Genomic DNA, 24,440 nt, shown 5'->3' on the forward strand with positions numbered 1-24,440 from the left:
ACGTGCAAGGTGCGTATCGGATGCTATTGGGGTGTCCATGGTTGTGAACGGCACAGGCTGTTCACGACTATGCTAATGACTCTAACAATACAAGGTGCAAGTAGAAGAATTCAGATTCAGATGAACAACACTAGGAGCTGGAAAAAGGAGTTGAGACCTGAAGAGCTTTGCTTGAAGTATAAGGTGAAGAAAATTGAGAGAATGCTGGCAGCAATGAATATTTTCCCATTAACCAAGATAGATCTCAACGCAGTGTTACTGGACAAAGATCAGGCTGAAAAGCAAAAGAAGCAATTTTCAGACCAGTTCACTGAGCAGAGCTTTGGAGAACAGCCAGTTCAGCTAACTGGAAGGCCAGAAGAACCAGTTAATTCCAATATACCAATGGATTCTGAACAATTACACTTGGAAGAAGTTACTAAAAGTCAGAATAGCAGTTGAGAAATCAGGGGACCATCTTGGGATTACGCTGAGGAGTCAACCAAGAGAAAAGGCAGAGGGCCTAACTGGTTACTTCCAGATGATCAGGAAATAGAGGAATTGAATTTAGGTTCTGAGGAAAATCCTAGATTGATCAAAGTCAACAAGCATCTGAATCCTAAGATGAAAGAGAAGGCCCGACATATGTTCCAGCAGTATAGGATGTGTTCACATGGGGATCTTAAAGGAGTAGATCTAGAAGTATGTCAACATCGAATACCATTGAAACCAGATGCCAGACCAGTACGGCTGCAGTGATACCGAGTGAATCCAAATTACACTAAGAAGGTCAAGGAAGAGATTGATAACCTTCTAAAGATTGGGTTCATTACTGAAGTAGCTAGTAGATACTAGTAGTTCCCTATTGTGGTGGTACCCAAGAAAAATGGAAAGCTCAGAGTGTGTGTGGATTATAGGAAGCTGAACGCTCAAACAATTAAGGATCCATTTCCATTACCCTTCACGGATATGTTACTTGATGAAATCGCACGATATGAGATGTATAGCTTTATGGATGGTTATAGTGGCTATAACCAGTTACAGATTGCTCCTGAAGACCGGAGTAAAACCACTTTTATTACTGAGTGGAGAGCATTCATGTATCTGGTAATGCCATTTGGTCTTTGCAACACACCAACCACTTTTCAACCATGTATGATGGAAATATTCAGTGAATTTCTTCACTGATTCCTTGCCATATTTATGGATGATTTTACTATATATTCAACGGAGGAGAAGCATTTACTTTTTCTTGAAATGGTTTTCCAGTGCTGTCAAGAAAAGCGAATCTGTTTGAACCCATTCAAATCTGTTTTCTTAGTCTGGAAAGGACAACTACTGGGACATGTAGTGGCCAGGAATGGTATAGAAATGGCCAATGACAAGATCCAGTGTGTCCAACAAGCCAAGGCACCTCGGAATGGGTCAGATTTAAGCTCTTTTTTGGGATATATAACTTTTTATCGATGATTTGTGCACAAGTTTGCTTCCTAGGCATTGCCTTTGTATGAACTTACAAAGAAGACCAAAAAATTGAGTTGGACAGATGAATGTGAGGAGAGTTTTCAGAATCTAAAGAATGCTATTATCAGTAAGCCAATTCTTCGACAACCAAATTGGGAAGTCATTTTTCATGTACATGTCAATTCTTCAGGATTGGCGATGGGAGCAATACTGGCTCAGCCAGAAGGAAGAACTGATTATCCAGTATACTTTGTCAGTCGTTGGTTCAGTCAAGCTAAACAAGGGTATACAACTACTGAAAGAGAAGCCTTAGGGATGGTTTTCAGTGCTACCAAATTCAAACATTATTTGCTGGGCAAGCTATTTCATTTTTATGTGGATCATCAGGCCTTATTATTTCTGATCAATAAAGTCATTATTCAAGGCAGACTGATACACTGGATGACGTTCCTGATGGAATTTGAATTTCGTATCTTCCATAAGCCCGACAAAAACCATTGTGGTGCTGATTTCCTGTCCAGGAGTACGGATGGCTACTCTAAGGTGTCTTTAAGAGACGAGCCAGTGGATGCAGAACTAATTAAGTTAACAACAGCAGAATCAATTGATCCAGGATTGTATGAGGTATATCAGTTTCTTTCTAAGGGAGGATTCCCATATTACTGGACTCATAATCAAAAGAAGGCTTTGATTATTAAGAGTTTGAAGTTCACCATCATTGGAGGATCACTTTACAGATTTGGAGCTGATGGGGTTCTTTGCAGATGTGTGCCTATGGAGGGACGCATGCAAGTCATTTCGGAGGCACATAATGGGGATTCTGGGGGACATTTTTCTACTGATATCACTTCCAAAAAGATTCTGCAGGTTGGTTTATGGTGGCAGACTTTAATATCTGATGTCAGAAGCTTTTGTAAAACTTGTGTATATGCCAAAGAATGGGCAGACCCACGGCAACAGATATGACTCCTCTCACACCGGTTCAGCCACTTGGTGTTTTTATGAAATGGGGTCTAGATTTTATGGGTCCGTTCAAGAAAATTACTCCAAGAAAGAATAGATATATATTGATGGCCACTTGTTATGTGAACAAATGGGTAGAAGCTAAGGCTCTTCCCTACAACACAACAAAATCCACTGCTATGTTTCTATTTGAAAATATTGTTTGTCGATACGGATGTCTTGTGGAGATTGTGTCAGACCAGTGTATGCATTTTATCAATGACACTATGGATTCTCATGGATATGCTTTCAGTCAAGCATTAGAAATCAACACCTATTATCCTAGATGCAATGGGCAAGCCGAAAGCAGTAACAAGACTGTCAAGACTATTCTCACTAAGATTGTGCAGAAAGAGCCACACCAATGGGACTTGAAACTTAGAACAGCTCTCTGGGCATATTGGACAGCTTTTAAGGTCACCACGGCAATTACACCATTTAGAATGGTGTATGGCACAGAAGTTGTTGTGCCTATGGAATTTGTCATACCCAGTCTTAGGATGGCAGTCAAGTATGGGTTAGATCTTAAACACAATCTGAAACAGAGACTGGAGGAGTTAACACAGCTGGATGAGTTAAGGTAGAGGGCTATGCTGGAACAAGATATTCTTCAACAAAGAAGGAAACACTGGCATGACAGACAAATCAAAGTTAGGGAGTTTCAGAAAGGAGATTTGGTTCTGTTATATCAATCAAATTTAGGCCCTAAGAATCGAACTTAGAAAAAGCTTAGGCAGGTCCATACAAAGTTGATTGGGTGTTCTCCAATGGCATAATCAGATTGAAAGATTTATCTAGATTACTGTTGCCAGGGGTATATACTGTGGCTAAAATCAAGCTTTATTATTCAGAAGACAAAGAGACTTTCAGAAATAAGGGTACTGGTAGTTTGGGAACTGAGGACCAGGAAATTCCAGAATCAGCTATTTTAAGCCTTTTTCATGTACAACCAGTTTCAGAACCAGTCAAAAGGTCAGGAAAGTCTCAGTACGATAACACCATGGCAGTACCAAAATCAGTAAAGTGTCGAAATCAATATCAGCTTTTATGGGAAAAAGGGTAAGTTGGACTATTAGTGGTAATCATTTCAAAGAAGATGGAGAGGATTAGCCAATGCATGTGCGCCACGTCATTTGTGGTGCACAAGACTCTAGGAACGGTAAGTAGTGGAGCTTTTATGGCGTGGACGCGTATAACAGTAAGGCGTGTAGGTATTTTTCCTCGTAAATCTCCTATGCGACGTCTGCCTACTGTTATCCATTCGCCATCGCCAAGCTCTGAAGTTTCGTCACCACAACCACAAACTTCTTCGTCTAAGGAAACTGCTGATTACTGTCTATCTTTACTAGCTACACCAGAATACAGATTTGAAGCTTCAAGTAAGTCCTCTTCTTCTCCCTCTACTGAGTCATCGTCTTCATGGTGTATGGGTAGGAAGAAAATGTCAGAAAGAATGCAGGAGACTGTAGAGGAAACCCAAGCACTTCTTGCTCCTGCAAAAGCTTCTCTTCCACTTATTCCTCATAGTAAAATATAGCAGTATGTGTTTACTAAGCAAGCCAAGGTGTTACTTCGATTGTGGGACTTGCATGTGGTTGTGCAAGCCACAAGAATTGAGTTTGACACAGTTATCATTAGACAGGTTCTTGATTCCTTCGATGTGGAGGATGGAAGTGCTATGGTAGAAAGGTGTCAGTAACACCTGAGAATATTGCTTTTGCATTCAAGGTGCCAAATGAGCCAAATCCGTATATAGCAACAGCAGAACAGATCAATGCAGCCCTGGAAGAAGATGATGCTGCCAAGAAGAAACGCAAAGCCAGTGTGCAAGGGGTTCCAATAGTAGGTCGTGACATTCCTGCTTCTTACCGCTTTGTAGTTGAAATTGTGAGTCTCAAAAACAACCCAACTTATGTGTCAGAAAAATTGTTTGCTATGTTACTAGCAAAAAGATTGGACGCCACAGTTCCAATCAATCTATGTCACATAATGTACTTCAGTAGACTACTAAGTTGAAGTCCCAAAATGTTTTCAAAGCATGGTATGTTTGGCAGTTCCTTTACTGGGCAACTTCTACAGATGCTTATGACCAGGTAAGGATGGCTTGGAGCCAGAATCCCTTTCCGGTAACTAACAATGTGGATTTATCATCAGATGAAGAAGCCCCAGATAACCAGTTAGCTATCACTGGGCAAAAGAGGAAAGCCATGCAAGAGGAGGCAAAAGCTACATTGGCCAAAAGCAATGCTTTCCTTAGACAACTGGAAAGTCAAGTCAAAACAGTGTCTATTGAAAAGACTCCACAGACCAGACTTCAGTTGGCACGTCAGAACAACCTCTCGTCCAGATCACTGGTGGAATCAGCCAGTTAGCAGGGCAAATTTCAGCAACCACCAATGCAGGAAAAGACCAGTCAGATCGGACCAGTGCTGAGCAGCCAGCCAGTCAGACTGATAAAGGAAAAGGACCAGCAGTACCTTTGAGTCCACTTGGTAAGGTTTCTATTCCTTACAGTGAGGCGGCTCTGCATTTAACCAAGAAGGACCAATTACAACAGCTGCAAACTCATCCTCTCAAAGGACGTCCACTCCTGCACAAATCTCATTATACTACACTACCATATATGGCTCGTGTCACGGTTTATGAGCCAGTTGCCTGTGACCCAACCACAGTGAAGATGGATGCTCCGTACTTACTCAGTTATCCTGGAACACTATTGTGAATGCTATAGGACAAATGTTGGATGCCTCGGTCTCAAATGATGAATTGACCAAGTTAAAAGCTGAACTAAGGGAGACTGAGTAGAAGTTGAAAAGTTGAAGCAGGAGAGAGGAGCCCAGTTCCTGCGGCACAGTGTCCTTGAAAATCAATCAACTAGGACCATTCAGCACTTAGAAGATAAGTTGTCCAAGATGGAGTCTGAGACACGGACGCTTAGAGAAGAAAAGGTAGAGGCTGAAAGAGTTGCTGACAGATTCGGAACCATGCTGTGAATGAAGCGAGTTGATTTCAACTCATTGCTGACTAGTCACACTGCCTTGAAAGCCACTTTAACTGAAAGATATATCTATAATAATTTGGCTGAGATATTGAATCCTGAGGGGAATGTTGTTTTCAATATAGATCATCTAAGAGTGCTTATGGAAACAATGCAGAGTGATCTGTAGGATAAACTTTTTGAATACAACAATGCCTTGGCAAATCAAGCTATCCTAGATTATATTGAACAGCAGAACAACCTCGATGAGGATGATGATAAGGCAGCAAAAGAGGAAGAGAAGGAGGCTGAACTAGAAGAAAGGCATGATGATGATGACTCTCCTCCATCTCCACCTTCAAGATCTGGTGCTGGTAGAGTAGGGGCCATAGGAGGAAATCAGCCCAATAGAAACTAGCCAGACCAGTATGAAGGTCAGCAGTCGGGTGATCAACAGGCTGGAGATCAACAACCTAGCAACACTGGGAATTCACCAGTGCACCACTCACAGCACAATACGGATGAGAAAGGGAAAGGCAAAGCTGTGACTGAGGTTCTTAAAGGTGATGAGAAACATTCATTACAACTCATCGTGACTGAACAAGAGACTAAGACATCAACAGGCTGCTTTAACCAGATGTATCTGGAGGATGATGTTATTCTGTCTGATCTTGAACGGTTTCAGCGACTGTATGTCGGCGGTGGTCCAACATTGAAAATCAGCTGCTTTCCATGACCAAGAGGTGGGCCAACTACCTGAGCATCCTAGCAAAATTCAATTGCTAGAAAGAGTACCTGAATGGGTACTAAACTCTGATGACAAAATAGCTAATCCACACTGGCACCGGTAGTCTACTACAGACTGTCATTCCCTAGCCATCGAATTAGAGCTCCTATTGGGGAACATGCCAACCTATAAATGTATGAAGGACATCAGAGGTCAATTAAAAGAGGTTTTACTACAAATACAAATTGCCAAGAGAGTTCTAGATAAGAGGGTACAAGCTATTCTTGAAGATCAAGCTACCACCAGTAAAGGGCCTTCAACTCAAATGACAGTGGGAGAACAAGCAACTGCTCTCCAAAGACTGTTTCAGCTGGTCAGAGTGACTAGAAAGATGATGCAGCAGGAGAATCAAGCTGTCCTCAATTTTTTGGAATTTGTACTCGATTCTCCAGTCCTCCTGTATGCTTTACCAGCCAGAGAAGTTGAGCTGCCTAGGTTTTTTCCAGCACTGTATCCTCAACATCCAGAACCAGTAGATTGGCTCACATACTACAATATTACTGATGATCTTCGGGATTGGTATGAGTGATCCACTGTCAAATGGAAAACCTGGCAAACACTACTCAATGATGCTCTTCAATTAAATGATCCTGGGGAACTAAAGGAGGAGATACAGAGAATTGAGCTGTGTATGGGACAATGGGAAAATCCAACTTAGAGGTCTCACCAAGATCACAAACCAACTGCTGCAACTTACTGTGGAGTCCTCTAAAATCCCTGAAAAGGATGTCACGGCTAAACCAGGCGTGGGACCACACTATAGAGAGATGGTTGAGATTCTCTTTGAAGCTACGATTAAAACAAATCAGCCTCTTGCAAAAAAATGGATCCATACAGCTTCGCATTGTCACAAATTGGCAAGAACTCGTCTAACAAAAGGCAAATGCACGTTCTATGATCCCGACACCAAAACCTATCATCCTCTCAGGCCTTATGAAGTAGAAATGACTACAAAAAGGCGGGATCAACTTGAGCAGGTGGCCATTTATAGACTCATCCAAAAGGGCAATGCTGGCACTGGGACTTCTGAAACACCAACACGATCGAAGGGCAAGAGGAAGCGGGTTCAGTGGAAGGATACTGGGTAGTTCCATCTTAGAATCCGATGGTGGATTTTTCCAGCCGTTATCAGAATCAGATGGTGGATTTTTCTAGCCAATTTCAGAATCAGACGGTGGATTTTTCCAGTAAGGTGTTGGAGTGTCTTTGGCTAGACACCCATGGAATTACAACTATAGGGTGGTCAAGCACTCAACAAGCATGAAGTATGGTATAAAGCTAGCAATACCAGGAGAGCTAGCAACTTCAAAAGAGTACTATCATGAGGAACATAGGCCAACTCATGAGGAACATCGGCCAACCCAACAAGCAAGCAAAGAGGTTCCTCAACACCTCAAAAGGATCAGATGGTGGATTTTTTTTCAGAAATTTTGGAGTCTTACCAAAATTCAAGAAAGGAGGGAAGGATGTAGACGGTGGAGATAATCTCAACAGGTAGGAATTGTCTCCTAGAAGCTGAACAATGGATCAGCCAGTAATTACCATGGTGGTTACCACAATAACCTCAAGAGCTATAAATAGGACCCATTACATTGTAATCGGGCTGATTGTACTTTGGGGCTGCTTGTACTCTTTGACTTCTTACTTCTAGTCTCTTGGTTCTAGTCTTCGAAGTTGTCTTGAGTGACAATCTCTTCACTTGTAACTCTTTTCCAATCATTCAGTCTGTTTCTAGTTCTAGTAGAGTATTTCAGTTCAATAACTATTCCAGCTCAGTTTCTATATTCCATTCCAATTTCACTAACTGAAGTGACGACTTCTAGTAGCTGTAAATTCTAACACTGGAATCAGCTATCTGAAGAGATCAGCTCCAATTCCACCTCCCTACACTTACCGTGTTATATGTGTCCTCGATTGACATTATGTTGATCTAGGTAGTGTTGCATGCACTTTATAGGTGGTGTGATTCTCTCTCGCAACATTGGCGCCGCTGCTGGGGACACAAGGACTTGAGTAGGTAATCCTACTAACACCAGTGTGATGGTTGCTTGCTTTAATTTTGACTAAAGAAAGCATTTTTCTTAAATGGATCAGCAAGAGGATATTTCAAGATCAAGTGGACAACCATGGAGCATGTGTCTGGGCAAGGGTATGTGTCTAGATAGATTTAGTTCGGATTTGTAGTATTAGTTGAAGATTAGAGTAGTTGTTGGTGGTCGAGTGATTTGTGAGGTGATAAAAGTGTTTACTAGTTCGTGTGTGGCAGTGAAGCATTTTTCTACTCATAAATGAAAAACCCCATGTGATGTATAGGAGTAGCTTTAGGTAAGTGATTTGATTCTGATTTTAGAGCTATTCATCACTAATTTATCTGCTAAAAAGAGCTTGTTTCTATTTAAAATCAGAAAAAAGTTTGTTTATGAGGGTAAAAATGCAATAAACAGGTTTCTGTTGATATTTTTTCATGACTGATTGATGTTGTGCATATAAGAGGGCATTTGCTAAAGTTCTGTCAAGAAAATTTGAAATTCTACAAACTTGGACATCATACACATATAATGTCTCAAGAGGAACCTATAGACCAAATTTGATAAAACAGACTGCACTAGAGTGTTCAAAAGGGTTGTTTTACCCTAAGTACACCTTGAGACTAGGGTTTTGACCAACCCTTGATACCCAAGAGACAAAAGACGGGGTGTCGAAAACGAAAACAAGAAAACTTGTGATTTTGAGCATATTTTTGCATGAAAATTGGTAGAAGTGCTTGAAAACTAGTGCTAGAGACTAATGGATGCTTGTGAATGAATTTTGGACAAAAATCCATCAGCAAACATCATATGTATATGATGTCTGAAGGGTAATTCTGGCAGGAAAAGTGAACTTTTGACATTATACCCATATTTCGCATGTTGTGTGGAGCACATACACCAAATTTCATTTCATTTGGACATATAGATTTAGAATTGAGGGGATATAGATTTAGAATTGAGGAGATTTTACCCTTTCGGGGGATTTCCTTGTCAAAAATTGGTGAATTTGTGCAATTTTGATTTCCAAATTTTGTTGTGAGCACATGTCCATGTTGTACATACCAAGGAGCACTCGGGTAGAAACAGAAGTCCATTTTGACACATAGGACATCATACACATATGATGTCCTAGAGACAAAATTTAAGGTCAAAAGATACATTTGAGTGCACCCTTGTGATCTAGAACAGTTAAGAAGCAAATAGGCTTTTAAAGGCCACAAGACGGATCTAGGAAAAGTGAATGCTTGAATTGATCATATCTAGCACAAAAGTGTTGAAATTGAATTCTAAAAGCTGTTGTGAGTTGCTTGTGAGGTGGGAGACCTCTGGAGCGAGTTTCACTTCAATTTGACCAGTTAAACAAGTATGATGTCTAAAGGGTAATTTTAGGGACCAAAGCTGACATCAAAGCTTACCATAGTGCTAAGCACCACAAAACAAGCTTAGAAACCAAATTTCATTCAATTTGGAGCACTTCATTAGATATCATATGTGTATCATGTCAAGTTAAGGTCCAAAGGTCCAATTGCACTTCTGACCACACAAGAGGTTCTAAAATGATCTTTGAATTTAAGATGACTTTTGCAATTCCCAGAATGTAAAAATTAAAAATACTGATTTTGTACACTTTTGACATCCAAATTTTTTTGTGAGAGCATACTCTTGCTGTGTACATCAAGGAGCACCTTGGGTAGAAGCAAAAGTGAAATATGAGCCAAAAGACATCATACATGCTGTGAAGGATTGGGGGGCTTGCCTCTACAACACCTCAAACCAACACAAAGAAAAGAGGATGAAGAGAGTATCTCTCTCAAGATAATATGGATTGATCTTCTCTCAAAAATTCTGATAGCCTCACTCGCACTCAGCCTCGACTAGCTGCACCACAAGGAACTGCACAAAACATAGTTGTCGTACCTCAAACCAAAATGAAGAGAGGTCAATATTAGAGATAAGATCCCACTTTCATCATATCATTGAGGAGAGACACACTCTCAACTCACCACACTAGGCTCTTGCAAGGCAAGAGGGGCACCCCTACATCACAACACCCACCCTTCACTGTCGTAGGCTGCAGCAACACATGGTTTCTTCTTCACAACTAAAAACTCCTACTCACTCACGAAACCAAGCTGATAAAAGTTCAGTTTTTCTTCATATTTTTAAAGCACTTACTCACTCTTTGAAGTCTTGACACTTCTATGTACAAAAACAGCAAAACTATGTACCCCGCACAACTGGCCCGCATGCTTAGAGACAATTGGCACACACCACCTTTGTACACTTTGTACAAGCATGTTTTGATAACATCCAAGGGTCCCAAAAGCATTAAGAAACATCTCTCAAAGTCTTTGGGATGGTTCGCATCATTCCGCCAAAACACGTCACAATGTATGAAGACTTTTAGGCCAGAAAAAGGAGTGATAGACCTTACTAAAAGTGTCAGAATCACAAATTGAGACTTGGAGTGGTTAGAGTACATCAAAGAGAGTCTAAAATTAAAATTTTGGAGCAATTCTGAGTCATGAGACATCATACGTGCATGAAGACTCCAAGCACAGATTGAGACCAGACAATAACTTTGACAGGGTAAAGGGCCATTTCCATGCTTTCCACTCAAACTTATGTTAGGAAATATGGCGTAGCTAAATAGATATTTGAGTAGCTTACTTAATGGGGAGAGAGAAATTTTCACACACAAAAGATTATAGAGTAGAGAGAGAGAGTACACACGATATACGTGGTTCACCCGATGTGAGCTACGTCCACCACGAGAAAGCAGCCACTCAATGGCTTTAGCACTTCAAAACAAGAAGTAGGTTACAAAGGGATTATACCCTTTTGGAGCTCCCACCTTGCTTCACTCTCACCACCTCACACCCACCTTGTTGCATCAACTTCACACTGTGAAATGTTTGTAGAAATGGCCTTCTTTTATAGGCCAAAAGGACTGCCCTCTCTCATGAGAGGCAGCCATGTGTAGCCTCCCTTGTGTAGATAAGTCCAAGTCAGACCTCCAATCCGCCCATGTGTTTCCACCCTTAAGAAGAAAAGTCCTCCTTTGAAATCGGCCACAGGCCATTGACTTCCAACCACTGGCTAACCGGCCAATCGACCAATCGTTTTTTGACCACTTTTCGGCCATCGTCCGGCCATAATATTACGGCAAAAATTTTGGTTTCCAGTGAGTGATTTTTTTTTCCAGCGAGTTATTTTTCTTCACGCACAATGGCTTCTCCTCATAATGGGGGCCTTACAAATGTACGTTTTTTAACACAAAAAAACGCAACATGGCAAGAGGATGGGTGCAATACCAGGACTTCCCGGGAGGTAAGCCATCCCAATACTATTCTGGCCCAAGCACCCTTAAGTGTAGAGTTCTCATCGGATCCGGTGTATTGGCAGACCCGATCACAAGCGGGGGGGGGGGGTTTCTTTAAAAAGTCGATGTGAGGGGTTTTGATGCATCTTTATCATGTACTCCACAACCCTTTCCATGCCCATATCCTCAGTTGGAAGAGATCCCGACTCAAGAAGTAGGAGCATATATGGTGTTTGTGTCTTAACATAGAGAAAGCTTGTAAGAAAACTCCATAAAGAAGAACAAGTGTCACCAATGTGTCAAAAAGGTACTTCTTGAGAATCCTTCTGCATTACACATGTTCTAAAATGCATAATATGCTCTCTTTCCGGCTTCCAAACGACACATAGCACATTCATGCCACTTGTGATTGGCCGGAATCTCAAGGCCAAGGTACTTAAATCTCTCAAGAACTCCAAGTGTCTCATTGTTGTACATGATGCATGGCTTCTACTTATGGTTGGTTTTCACAAGCATAAACTTTGTTTTGGATTCATTTACAATCAGCCCGCTATGCAAGAAAAAGTTCTCAAGGACAACCATAAGCTTTTGTACATACTCTAAAGTGTGTGCTAGAAGCACTACATCATCCACATACAGCAAAATCATGATTACCACATTGCAAATAGTGACCTCCAATGCCTTCTTCTTGCATAAAGTCAAGTACCATTGGTTCCAATTGATCGATGCATAGACCAAAGAGAGTTTGTGACAATGGACATCCTTGTTTAACCCCAATAGTTCTTGCAAGTTTTTTTGAAATTCCTCTTTCCCTGCACAATTGACACCACCTTCTCATAGATTCAAGAAACCGCAAGCATAAACTCACTTGGGCACTTGGATTTCTTCCACCATTCTCCACAAATTGTAATGTGGAATCATATCAAAGGCTTCTTAAAGTCCATAAAGCAACAATACAATTGCTTGCCTTTCAACCAACTTTCCTCCATGAGAACACAAAGAGTAACAAGATGATCAATGGTGCTATGGTGTCGACAAAAATCCGCTTGTCCTTTTGTACACTTGCCAATCTCTTCAGCCCAATCACTCAATTTTATCTCCATTATGCACCTAAATAACCTTCTCCACATGCAAGTTCAATACATAAGGTCTGATGGTCTAATTCTTGGGTTCATTGTCCAAGATTAAAACTCTTTATGCAATACATGATGGCTTCACAGAGTAGCATATAGTCAATCACACTATCCCCATTATTTTTTCTACATGTAAATCCATTGGTTCCACTCCACAAAGATATACCATTGGCAATGAACATACTCGTGCTATTGTACATGTGTAAAGTAACTTTCCATAGTGATCCAGATCTTTCTTGTCCATTGAAATACCATCATATAAGTGAACTTCCTCCAAATCCCTTGAAATGTATGGAATATAAACTTGTTAAGTATCATGTTGCAATGTTTTTGTACAAGCATTCATATCTCCAAATACAATAGCATCACCTTTGTCTTAAAAATAAGCAATGTCCTCCTCTTAATCAAAAAATGATTGATCTCTATCCATCCAAGCATAAAAGGGTGAATCATGATGAGGAATGTAGCAACTAGCTACAAAATGGCCGCTCTTTTTGCTGTCATAATTTTCAACCATACATAACGTTTGTGCTTTTCATCTTTCACAATTGATACAAATCTTTCAATACTTTCTTAACCATACATGCTAACTCTCCTTGTCCTCTTTGTTGCTTGATATCTTTTACCACATCAATGAATGTACATTGTAATCCTCCAAGTCATTAATCCTTTGTGTATAATGCTCCCAAGTTAAGTACAACATCGGCTTTGTTTGTTAGTTCACTTGTGCTAACTCCCGCATTCCATGGGTATCCATTGCAATCCCAAAAGCATACTTTCAATTGTAACTTGGCCTCATAAGTTGCGCATTCCTAATTGCTCGATGGACTTGCCTCCTCCTTGGGCACATTTTCTTCATGAGAGATCTCCTCGTTTTTCTTATTTCTCTCCTCGTAAGCCTTGCAATGCATATTTTGTTGCTTAATACTGTGATCTTCACATACAAAACACTTTGTATCCTTCAGATAAATTCAACTATTATCAAGGATAATCTTTTGTTTGGTCTCATCTAGCATGGTGCATACAATTGACCATTCTCCCAAGCGAGGAGCTCCTTGCTTATCCACTCTATGTGCTCTATAAACCATAACTCCTGACTTGCCAAAGTGGGTTTTGAATAAATCTTTGATAATAATGGCAAGGTAAGGAGGTGTCTCTAATTTCTCTTTGGAAATTCCACGAATAGCAATGTTCTTGGAGCGTCGCTCCCATTCCTTCAACTCCTCTACATCCACATTCTCAACATTTGTTGTTTGAGCCATAGCTTGCATGAGGGAGGAATTGGAAACCACATTGTTACCACCACATACATCATCCCAATACTTTTTTGTACATACATTTTTCATGTCGCATACATCCCGGCTCACGGTGTCAAATTTCTCCTCTTTCAATACATGATCATGCTCTACTTTTCTCATGCACTCCTTCAAAGCATTTAATTCCACAAGAGAGTGTTTGCATTCCTTTACTTCCTCTTCAAGTTGCATCAAACGTGTTGTTTGCATCTCAAGTGTCCTTTTGATATTTTCATTCTCAACCACAAGAACCCTTAATGTGCCATTCTCCATTGCAAGTGCCCGTAAATCTTCACCTTGCTTGTTTATAGTCTCTTGCAACAATACCAAGTATGCCATGATCATGGCTTTGGATGTCATTGGTTGAGTGTTTGTGTTGCTATCTCCACACTTAGGAGATTTTGGATCATTTTCTACAATGATTGTGGACATTGTTGAAGAAGAAGAACCCTTGCAAGTGCCGAAAGACATTGTATGTAAAAAAAGAGATCATAGTCAACTTCCCTGAACCTATTCACTTCAAAAATGTTGCTGCACAAAAGCCTTCCATAACTCTGAATTTTTTTGTTTTTGCAGCAATGTGTATAGGGGGAGAGGAGAGAGTCATATGGAGAGAGTGAAAGAAGGATGGAGAGAGTGAGATAAGGATATAGCGAGAGAGGGGGGGGGGGGGGGGGGGGGGGGGGGGGGGGGGGGGGGGGAGAAATAGGGAGTGAGATAGGTATAGGAGTATTCAAAAAAATATATTTTTTTGATTCATTAATAATTGTAGAACAATACATTGAAAATCTCAACCTCCGAGGTTATTTCTAGGATATACTAGGAATACAATGATAGGGTTAGATAGAGAGATCTTCCATATTTGTACTTGCACTTCATTTGCATGTTGTTTCTCTTCCATTTCTCCCTGGCTAAAATCTCTATCTCTCACTCTCTCTCTGTCTCGTATGAGGTTAGATAGAATCAGGTAGTATTAGGGAGACAAAAGAAATGTTGATTGTCTATAAATATGGGCTTGTGTGTTTGAAAAATTATATCTAGCCATACCCTTGAAAACATTCTCTCAGCGATGGCTTCCTCTTCAACATGCAAGGCCAGTTTAGTCTTGAATACTATTTGTGCTTAACCTTTGTTGCTTGATTTCCCTGCAAGATTTTCCATGGTCAATCTGGAAGATTATGGGGGTCGTTTAACAACAAGATGTTTGCCATCCTTTCCACTCCTGATGGGGACATTTAGACTCAGGTGAAAGATGGTGTGACATTTGTGACCAATTTCAATTTATATTGGATTCAACCTTGTCTATAAATTTTCTATTGGTTACAAACAAGGCTACAAATAGCAATCTGGGAGTGGATATGTCCTCAAGATCACATGTGGCCATGGTGTAGTTATATGTCTGACAGCTCTTAAGAAAACCTCAAACAAAAACCTTCAAGATTCTTTTTCTATGTGCCAAGAATCAATGCAAGATGTTTGGATAAAAGAGAAGAAGAAAGAAAAACACATTTCTACTAGTTCAAACAAGGTAGAGAAAATACATAGCACATTGTGTTAAATAGCCACCGGTAACCCAAGTTGAGCCGAATGATTTCTAGGTGTTTAATTAAGAAGAATGTTGTGGAAGTTCTACAAGTGGACAATAGGGATTGCATTTATGAGCTGGACCCTGTGCAGATGGTGTTCTCAAAATGTTGGGGATGGATCAAAAGTATGATGGCCATTGTTGGGTTAAGCATGTTCAATTTAGAATGAAGTACTCAGCTATAATCTAGAGAAGTAAATGTGGCGTACATCTTATTTGCAAAAATGGTTTGTGCTCAATCAAAGCGATAAACAGACGGCCAAACAAGACTTCGTTGACATAGAAGTTAATGACATCAATTTTGTTCGTTGGTATGTTGAGCTCAAAAAATGGAACTCTAAGATGCTTCCACTATGGTCAGAGTCCAATTCTGCTTCATGAGTATTCTTGTACTGTGTATTACTTGATCGTTGAGAAAAATTGGCCGCGCTTGTTCGTCCACATTGGAAATGATAGTCACTCTGTTCCAAAGGGAGTTTTGAGATTGTCCAATACAGTGAATGAGAGAGCTTCTTTCTCGTGCAGTGTCCGAAACACCGATGACTTGACCTAGACATTTGCAATTGAATCTTGCAAAGCAAATGATAATAGGTAGTATTTTTGGGAAAATGGGGAACCATTGAATAGCAATGAGCTTCTCTCTATACTGGGTCAACTCCGAACATGTCTTGCAGTCTTTTGTTTGACATTCATGTATCTGCTATTATTACCAGGTTTAAACACTTGATGAGAGAAGCCACTACTACACTGATTGGAGTTGGCATAGAGTCTCAATTGCTTTGGCTGAAGAACAATTGCGGGTATAATTTCTTCCACGGCATGATGTTTCCAAGACAATCCATAGACCCTACTAAAAGATGTCAGGTATTCAAAATGTTAATCAACGGACCCGGGCTTGGAGTCAAGCTGGTAAATAGAATGCGACAACATGGGAATGGGGATTTTCAAAGAAGTTGGTTTTGCTTTGATCACATGCAAAGAGTGGTGGGGTGGACAACAGTGGCAGCACATGTCTACAATCCTGCATAAGTCCTATGTAAACATCTTACAACACCCTCCTTGTTCCTTGGTGGCATTGATTAATCATTTATCTATGCAGGATTCAAGAGATGCAAACAATTTCCATCTATGAGATGAAAGAAGAAGACACAAAGGCACAAATCGTGTTCTGGGAATGATGAATGCGGTGTTGTTGGACAATGGACACCATCCAATTGGTTTTAGAGGATTCATGGTAGATGAGGCTAGAGAAAATTGGAACTATTCAAACTGTGTTCAACAAAGGTCCTAACAATGTTATGGAAGGAAGAAAGCACTCATGATTATTTCATTGAGATCAAAGCTTGCACATTCACACCATGCAATATGTGTATAAGAATTTCCAAGATGAGCACAAACATACGTGTGAATTATGGTACCGCGCAAGGAGTGAGGAAGAGGCAACCAAATTGTACAAACATATACGCTCTTGGTGGGCTTTTGGAAAAGTTTCTGACTGTAACTTATTACAGATGGAGTGTTGGCTAATTTGGTGGCATATGTACCATACCCTCGTAGAGAAACCACTTCCTTGGGGTAAACATTACTAGCAATATTTGTGGGAAGGTTTTTTAAAGTATTGGTATACTATCTCTGAGTACAAATGCGTTGCAGGAAGGGGATGATCTATCATACATTCCTACTACAAACATTGATGAAACAAAGCAAGTAAGTTGGCTTACTGGCAAGGGAAACAATGAAATGTTGAGCTTGTATGATGCATGCATGTCTATCTATCAAACACTTTGTTTCAAAGTGTGAAGATGTTTGCTTTTGTGGAGGGTAGATATCATGGGAACGGAACTTCTGCAGAAAAACTTGATTGTAGAGCACAACAAGGACAAGCACTGGGCCCAAGTGCTATTGCAAAAGAGATTGAGGATGAGCTTGGAGGTACATCCCTCTATCAATAACCAAGAATGGAGGGGGATAATATTACAGTATCCATAAAGCGGATGGGAATGTGAGTTGTGACAAGGAAAATGCTTCACATCGACCTGAGTATCTCACACAAAACATCCCGCAAAATCATGGAGGTCTCCAAGAAACTACCAAAGTGACAGGTCAAATAGGCAATGAACATGAGGGTGGGTTGGTGGTTGAGGAGACTGTTTGGAGGTGATAACAACATACAAGTTCCCACCCAGTCAAGGCGCCCGTTGGGTCAGCCAACCAAAGTTTTGATGTGGTCACATTATTTTTCCGATGTTTAATACATCAAACCCTGTAAAAGCCTAATGATAGTCGTCTATGTCAAGTCTGAGTCAAAGATATAATTTTTCCAATGATGTTTGTAAAGGTCGATGAGAAGTTGGCCGCCGGCCACTTTAGAAAGCCCTAGGTATATAATACACTAAGGTTAGTGGGAAAGGGAGATCATTTTGTGAAGATAAGTGACTATTGCGTTACGCACAGGGAGCTGCCTCTTTGCTCAAACTTGTAATCATCGCTTCTGTGGCCACGGTAATCCAAATTCAATTTTCTTTCTTGCATTGTGTTCCTCTTACTCTGCTTTTCATTCAAGTGTAAGCATTCAAGATTCGGTGAAGGTTTCAAACGCATCCGTTTAGGCCTTAAATCGCTGTTTTGAGTGTTTATATGCATATTTTATGTTGTTTTGACCCTAGGAGAGGCTTTAGGGACCCAAAAACAACCCTTTAGGATCATCCGTTTACTGTTTTTGCGTACTGTGGGACGAACGATCGCGATCGTTGTACCTCTCCAGAATGTTGTGACAGTGATAGGGTATGTTCCTGATAGTCCCCTGTAGCTTCCCTTCAAGTTTCGTGCGATTCCGATATGATTTGCATGGTAAACAGGCATGATGACTGTAGAGCTGTGTAGAAGGACATAGGCAGATTACTTGGCTTTCGTGCGTTTGATTTGCTTGTAGAGTTAGTAGTTGCATATCTTCGAGTTCACTTCATTAGGATTGACACCCTAGTGAGTTTCCATGCCTCATCCGAGTCGCTTCCCCTGTATCGATAATTTTATGTTGATGCTTGAGAGCTATGCTATGGATGTTCGTCGCGGCGACCCGCAAACATTGGCGCCGTTGCCAGGGAATGAATCTTAGGTGATGAGTGACCGAGTGCGTATTCAAAGTTTTCTTATTGTTCCAAAAGATAATTTCCATTCCATTTACATTTCAGTGAAGCATCTAGACAGGGGTTTAGTGCTTAGTGGAGTCTAGGGTCGGTGGACTGGCTAGATCTACTCTTGAGAGATATAGGGAGTTGGGAGTGAGGTTTTTTTAAGCATTTTTTTCTCTTCAAATTTCTTTGTATTGATTGAGTACTGATCCATCATCCGTTTTTTATCCTGCTTGTTTTGTTCGATTCATTTTCTTATGTTCTTTCATTTCTGTACTTAGGAGTAGGATAAGTAAATCACATTCCAGTCAGATTTGGGATAAAAGTTAGAGTCGAGAAACCAGAAAACCATAACTTTGGCAAAAAGGCCATAAGACTCTGAAATTTTGAAAATCTGACCAAACAGAGTTGAAATTGATTCAAATCACAAAGTGGTAGCACCAAACACTGGGAAATACTTGTCAAAGAGAGCCTGTAAAATTTCATCAGATTTGGCTCTGGTACTACGATCGCGATCGGTGTACCTCAGTGTCAGAATTATACAAGATTTGACATGTGCCTTCCTGATAAGATTCTAAACAAGTTTGTCTAAAGCAACCACACCCAAAAACATCAAAAATCAAGAAAATCGGGCCACTTGGTTAAAACTAGCCTGACAGACCCAGAAACAGTAAAATCTTGGTTTTTAGTGATCCAAATACAAAGTGACTTGGGGAATAGGCGTAGAACACCTGTGTCTAAAAGCACACCAAATTTGGTCTAGTTTGGGCTCAGAACTACGATCGCGATCGGTGTACCTAAGTGCCAGATTTTGACCAGATTTCATATGTGGCCATTTCTACACACATTTCATAGTGTGAAGTTGATGCAACAAGGTGAGTGTGAGGTGATGAGAGTGAAGCAAGGCGGGAGCTCCATTAAGGGTATAATCCCTTTGGAAACTACTTCTTGTTTTGAAGTACTAAAGCCATTGAGTGGCTGCTTTCCCGTGGACGTAGCCCACATTGGGTGAACCACGTATATCGTGTGTACTCTCTCTCTCTCTCTCTCTCTCTCTCTCTCTCTCTCTCTCTCTCTCTCTCTCTCTCTCTCTCTCTCTCTCTCTCTCTACTCTATAATCTCGTGTATATAAATCTGTCTCTCTCCATTAAGTAATCTACTCAATTATCTATTTAGCTACGTCTTATTTCCTAACAATCAAATGGACCTCAAACATCCAAAATAGCTATTCACGGGAGTGTAGCTCCCACCTCATTGAGTGGAACCAAGCGACCACCAATTAGACTTACAAATCCATCAACATTTCCAAAACATGTCTCAAAGGGGATCCCACCAGGATTTGCTCCAAGACGAGAAGAAGGAACCAGGGATGTCTTTGTGAGAGACCCCAACACGCTAAGATACATGGTTGAACCAGAACCAATGAGACCATATCAATTGGCCAAATGTGTCAAGAATAAGTATGATGGGTTAAGGGATCCATACGTACATGCATCCTTGTTCAAACAAGTGCTAAGAGCCCAACAAGTATTTTATTTTCATACACATCATGAGGGATTTGGCTTAACCTTGGAAGGGATAGCATTGAATTGGTTCCAACCGTTGGACAAAAATTCCTTCTCAAACGTTGAACAACTGTTGCAAGAATTTGTTGTGGAGTTCTCTAAAAGGGGAATCAAGCATAACACAGTGTCCCAAATCTATGCATTCAAGCAAAAAGAAGATGAGAGAGTGAAGGAAGCATCGCTACGCTTCAAACAATATATAGAGAGATGTCCGGAACGCGAGTTACCACAGGATGAAAGATTATCAATTCTCTTCATAGAGGGTTTGAAAAATGAAACTCTCAAGAAATATTTGCACTTAAAAGGATGTACCTCCTTTGAACAAGTCACGAGAGAAGCGTTATACCTAGTTGACAATTGTAAAGCCTATGTCGAGGAAATTGGTGATACAAAGATCACTATGGATAATGCTCCTTTAGCATCTAGTGAAACCAGCACAAGGCAAGTGGTTATGTCTCAATTAATGACCAACCTAGACCTAGATGAGCTAGCAGCACAAGTAGCACAACGAATAAAATGGTGTGCCATTGAGCAAAAATGGACCAATCATGAGATGAGTGAGTGCTACTATAATCAAACCTACACAAGGGGGATACTATTTGGACATCAAATAGAAAAACAAATTCCATTACCAAATCATCCATTATTTCAAAATAGGGTTGTATCAAGGGCTTTACAAAGAGTTGAGGTATCACAACCTAGGCTAGGGCAAGAACCTATGAGAAAACTCTATTCATTGAATGAGGACACTCTGATGTTCATAGCCAATCAAGAGCGTAGACCAGAGACCATTCTGGATAAGCAAGAACAACCATCAATTGTGCCACCAGTGACTCAACAAGATGGACCATGCTACAAGTGTGGAGGTGATCATTGGGCCAAGAATTGTTCTCGTGTAGAGATAATTGGATATTTTTTGGAGTGTGCCATTACACACATTGTTCCAAATTGTCCAAAACACCCAAACAAACAGGGGAAAACAACAATGAATGTTGTGGGAGTGTTACCTTCTCCAAGTGGATCAGAGGCAGAACCCAAAATTCCTGTGAAGGTAGTGACTAGAGGCCAAGCAAAAGAAAATGCTGAGGACCAAGCTAATGAGGAGAAAGATCAACAACCCAAACAAGGGGAAACAACTAGTGTGTCAGTGAGGACTGGGAGAAAATCCTGGAAAGCCAAAAGAGACAGAATTAAAGCAAAAACAATTACAAATCAAACTGCACTACAAACAAAATTACAAGAGACAAAGGAGCATTTAAAACAAGAACGGGAAAACAAAACAATGGTGACCGATAACAAACCAAGGAAGGCGTCTTCCGGAGGATCTGTGTTGGTAGACAAAGTCATAGAGCCATTAGATGCTGCACTGGAAGCATATGAGGCTAGATTGAAACCCAACCAAACCCTAGAGCAAGGAGGGATGAAATATCCTCCTGCTGAGGTAGAGACTGAGAGGTTGAAAATGTGTAAGGAATTGGTAAAAACTGCACAGGCAATGATGGAGCCTGAAGCACCCATTCCACCTCTAGAAACAAAACCAAAAAGTGTTGGATTTGAAATGCCTAAGGCAAAGGTTGTTGAAACAATAACTTAAAGAAACATTGAGCTAGAATCACAAAAGGATGTGCAAGTAAAGACTGCAACACAAGAAACCAACAACCTAGAAATTCAACAAGATGATCAAGTAGTGGCCAACACCACTAATGATGCAAGGTCAAGATCACAATTTATGGCACCTATCCCAGAGATAGATGAGCCATGGCCAAATGAATTGTGGGAAGCAATTAGAAGTGCAAAAGATGGAAGTGCAACTTTCCAATCTGCACCCATAACTGAGGTCAATACAGGGCATGAAGTCTATCAGGGAGACATTCAATCTCTAAATGGAGATGCAGGGACGGAAATTTCAATTGAAAGCAACCCAGAGTCCTTGAAGACCTTACCCTCATACATAAGAGAACATGAGGCTGACTCGGAGACTAGAGTGGTGGCATCTCAGAGGAGAGCCATATCCAAGATGATGGATACAAAGAGTATGCAAGAGTTGATGTCAGCTCCAATACAGTGCACCATTACTCTATCTGAACTGCTTAAGATTAGACCACATGTATGGGATGAAGTAGGCAACAATTTGGGGAAGATGGGATTAAAGATACCTCTTCAAGATCTACCCTCAAATGAACAATCAAACAAAACTCAACAAGAAAGTGCAGACGCTAAACCTGTGCCAATAAACAAGGCGGGGGAATATTGCGAAGGAGAAGAAGGAAACACCACCTTACCTGTGGAATACAAAGGAGTTAAAACATTGACTATACTTGATAGTGGGGCTGGAGTAGCCATAGCCACAAAAGACATTTGTAAAAAATGGGGTAGACCAGCGCTTAGGAAAACTAGAATGAAGCTGCAACTTGCAGATGGATACACGAAAAAAACTCTGGGTATCTTAGAGCAAATTATTGTGACTTCTTGTGGAATTGAATATGAACGTACATTTGCAATAGTAGATTTTGGAAAAGGGAACAATTTTGATATCATTTTAGGAAGACCTTTCATGCGTCAACTTAAGATGGTTCAAAATTGGGGCTATGACTATATCTACTTGAGACATAAAAAGATCACCACAAAAATAAGCATAAAAGACCATAGCTATAGAGATGTGAATAGAACTCCTTTAGAAGAAATTGATTCTACTATATTCAATGGGAAAGAGGTACCTACGTGGCTACAAACCAAACATGAACTTTGGATGTGTGGTGATTCGAAGTGTAGAAGCTCAATGAAGGAGGATTGCATACTAGAAAGATCAATGGACGATGAAGCTTACATACCGGAACCATTTCCAGAGGAGTTATTTGAACCCTTTGGATGGACTCAAATACTGGCAACCTTGGATGTGTGTGTAAATGAGCTAACTCCAACCAAGTTTTGTAATGAAGAAGGCTACGATCTAGTTTCATGTTTTATGTTGAAAGTGTTGAAGGAAGCTAATGAAGTTTGTGAGTGTGAAAGCAGAAAAAGTGAGACAGATAGCTACATCCTGGAGCATGAGGCAAAATGGAAAACGAAGGAAGCAGAGCAACCACAAGAATATGTCATTATTGACATACCTAAAGAAACAACAAAAGCTATTTCAAAGAAGCCGACTCCAAAAAAAGTGCAAATGAAAGTAGATGAAGGAGAAAAGCTTCCAAGTTCAACGGCAAATCTTCAACAAACGCAAGATCAAAAGAAGATCAGGGACAAGGAAGAAGATGGACTATCTCCTACGATGATCAAATTCAATTTATGCGGACAAACGGGGCTCAAGGTTACATGTTCGGCCGCAATAGATCCAGAAGCAACAAAGAATCTAATGACTTATGGAACGTGGATCATGATGGGAAAGCCACCAATCAATGAGCTAGAAGAAACAGTTTACACAAGTTCAAAAATGCCGATTCCTAGCTTTGGAGTGGCAGAAGCTCTACTCAAATTGAGTGCCGGGGAGTATAAAGATACTTTCCACATAATCAACTCCCATCATATCAAAGCGAGTCTGGTCCTGACAGAAAGCTGGAGGAACGTCTTCTTTTGACAACAATCAAAAGCTTCAACAACAACAACGGTAAGACTCCATGAAGCTTCTCAAATCCATGCAGAGAAGAAATCGCCAACCATCATGGAAAAAGGTAAAGAAAAGGTAAACATTGAAGTATATCAACCTCGCTAGACGACTTTAACTTCAACGAGATTCCATCAAATTTCCCACGAAGCCTCTACATCAAGAGCCACGCCATCAACAATGCAATGGAAACCAAAGCAAAAAGTCTATCAACCAAAGTTTCCATCACAAAAAAGCTTCCAAAAGAAGCTGAAGAATGTCAACCAAGTGTTGGTATCCAAAGAGCACATCCAAGTCAAAGACCCAGTTTGGATACATGAAACACGGGTTCAACCACAACAACAAAAGGTGATAGGGTGGGTAGCATCAGATGAGTCAATCATTACTCAAGGCTACTTCCAAGGAAACATTAATGTTTGGGCCAAAAAGCCTAAAGTAACAGCCTGGATGTACTCACCTCAAGAAAGAAGTTCTACAATGAGCGAACCAAACTATCAACAGAATAAAAACAACTCAAATAGGAGAAAGAACAACAAAAAAGGACAGAAGAAAAGACCTTCCAAGAA

Source organism: Adiantum capillus-veneris, chromosome 27 (assembly GCF_014529385.1).
Source record: "Adiantum capillus-veneris isolate H3 chromosome 27, ASM1452938v2, whole genome shotgun sequence".
In the NCBI taxonomy this organism is placed as follows: domain Eukaryota; kingdom Viridiplantae; phylum Streptophyta; class Polypodiopsida; order Polypodiales; family Pteridaceae; genus Adiantum; species Adiantum capillus-veneris.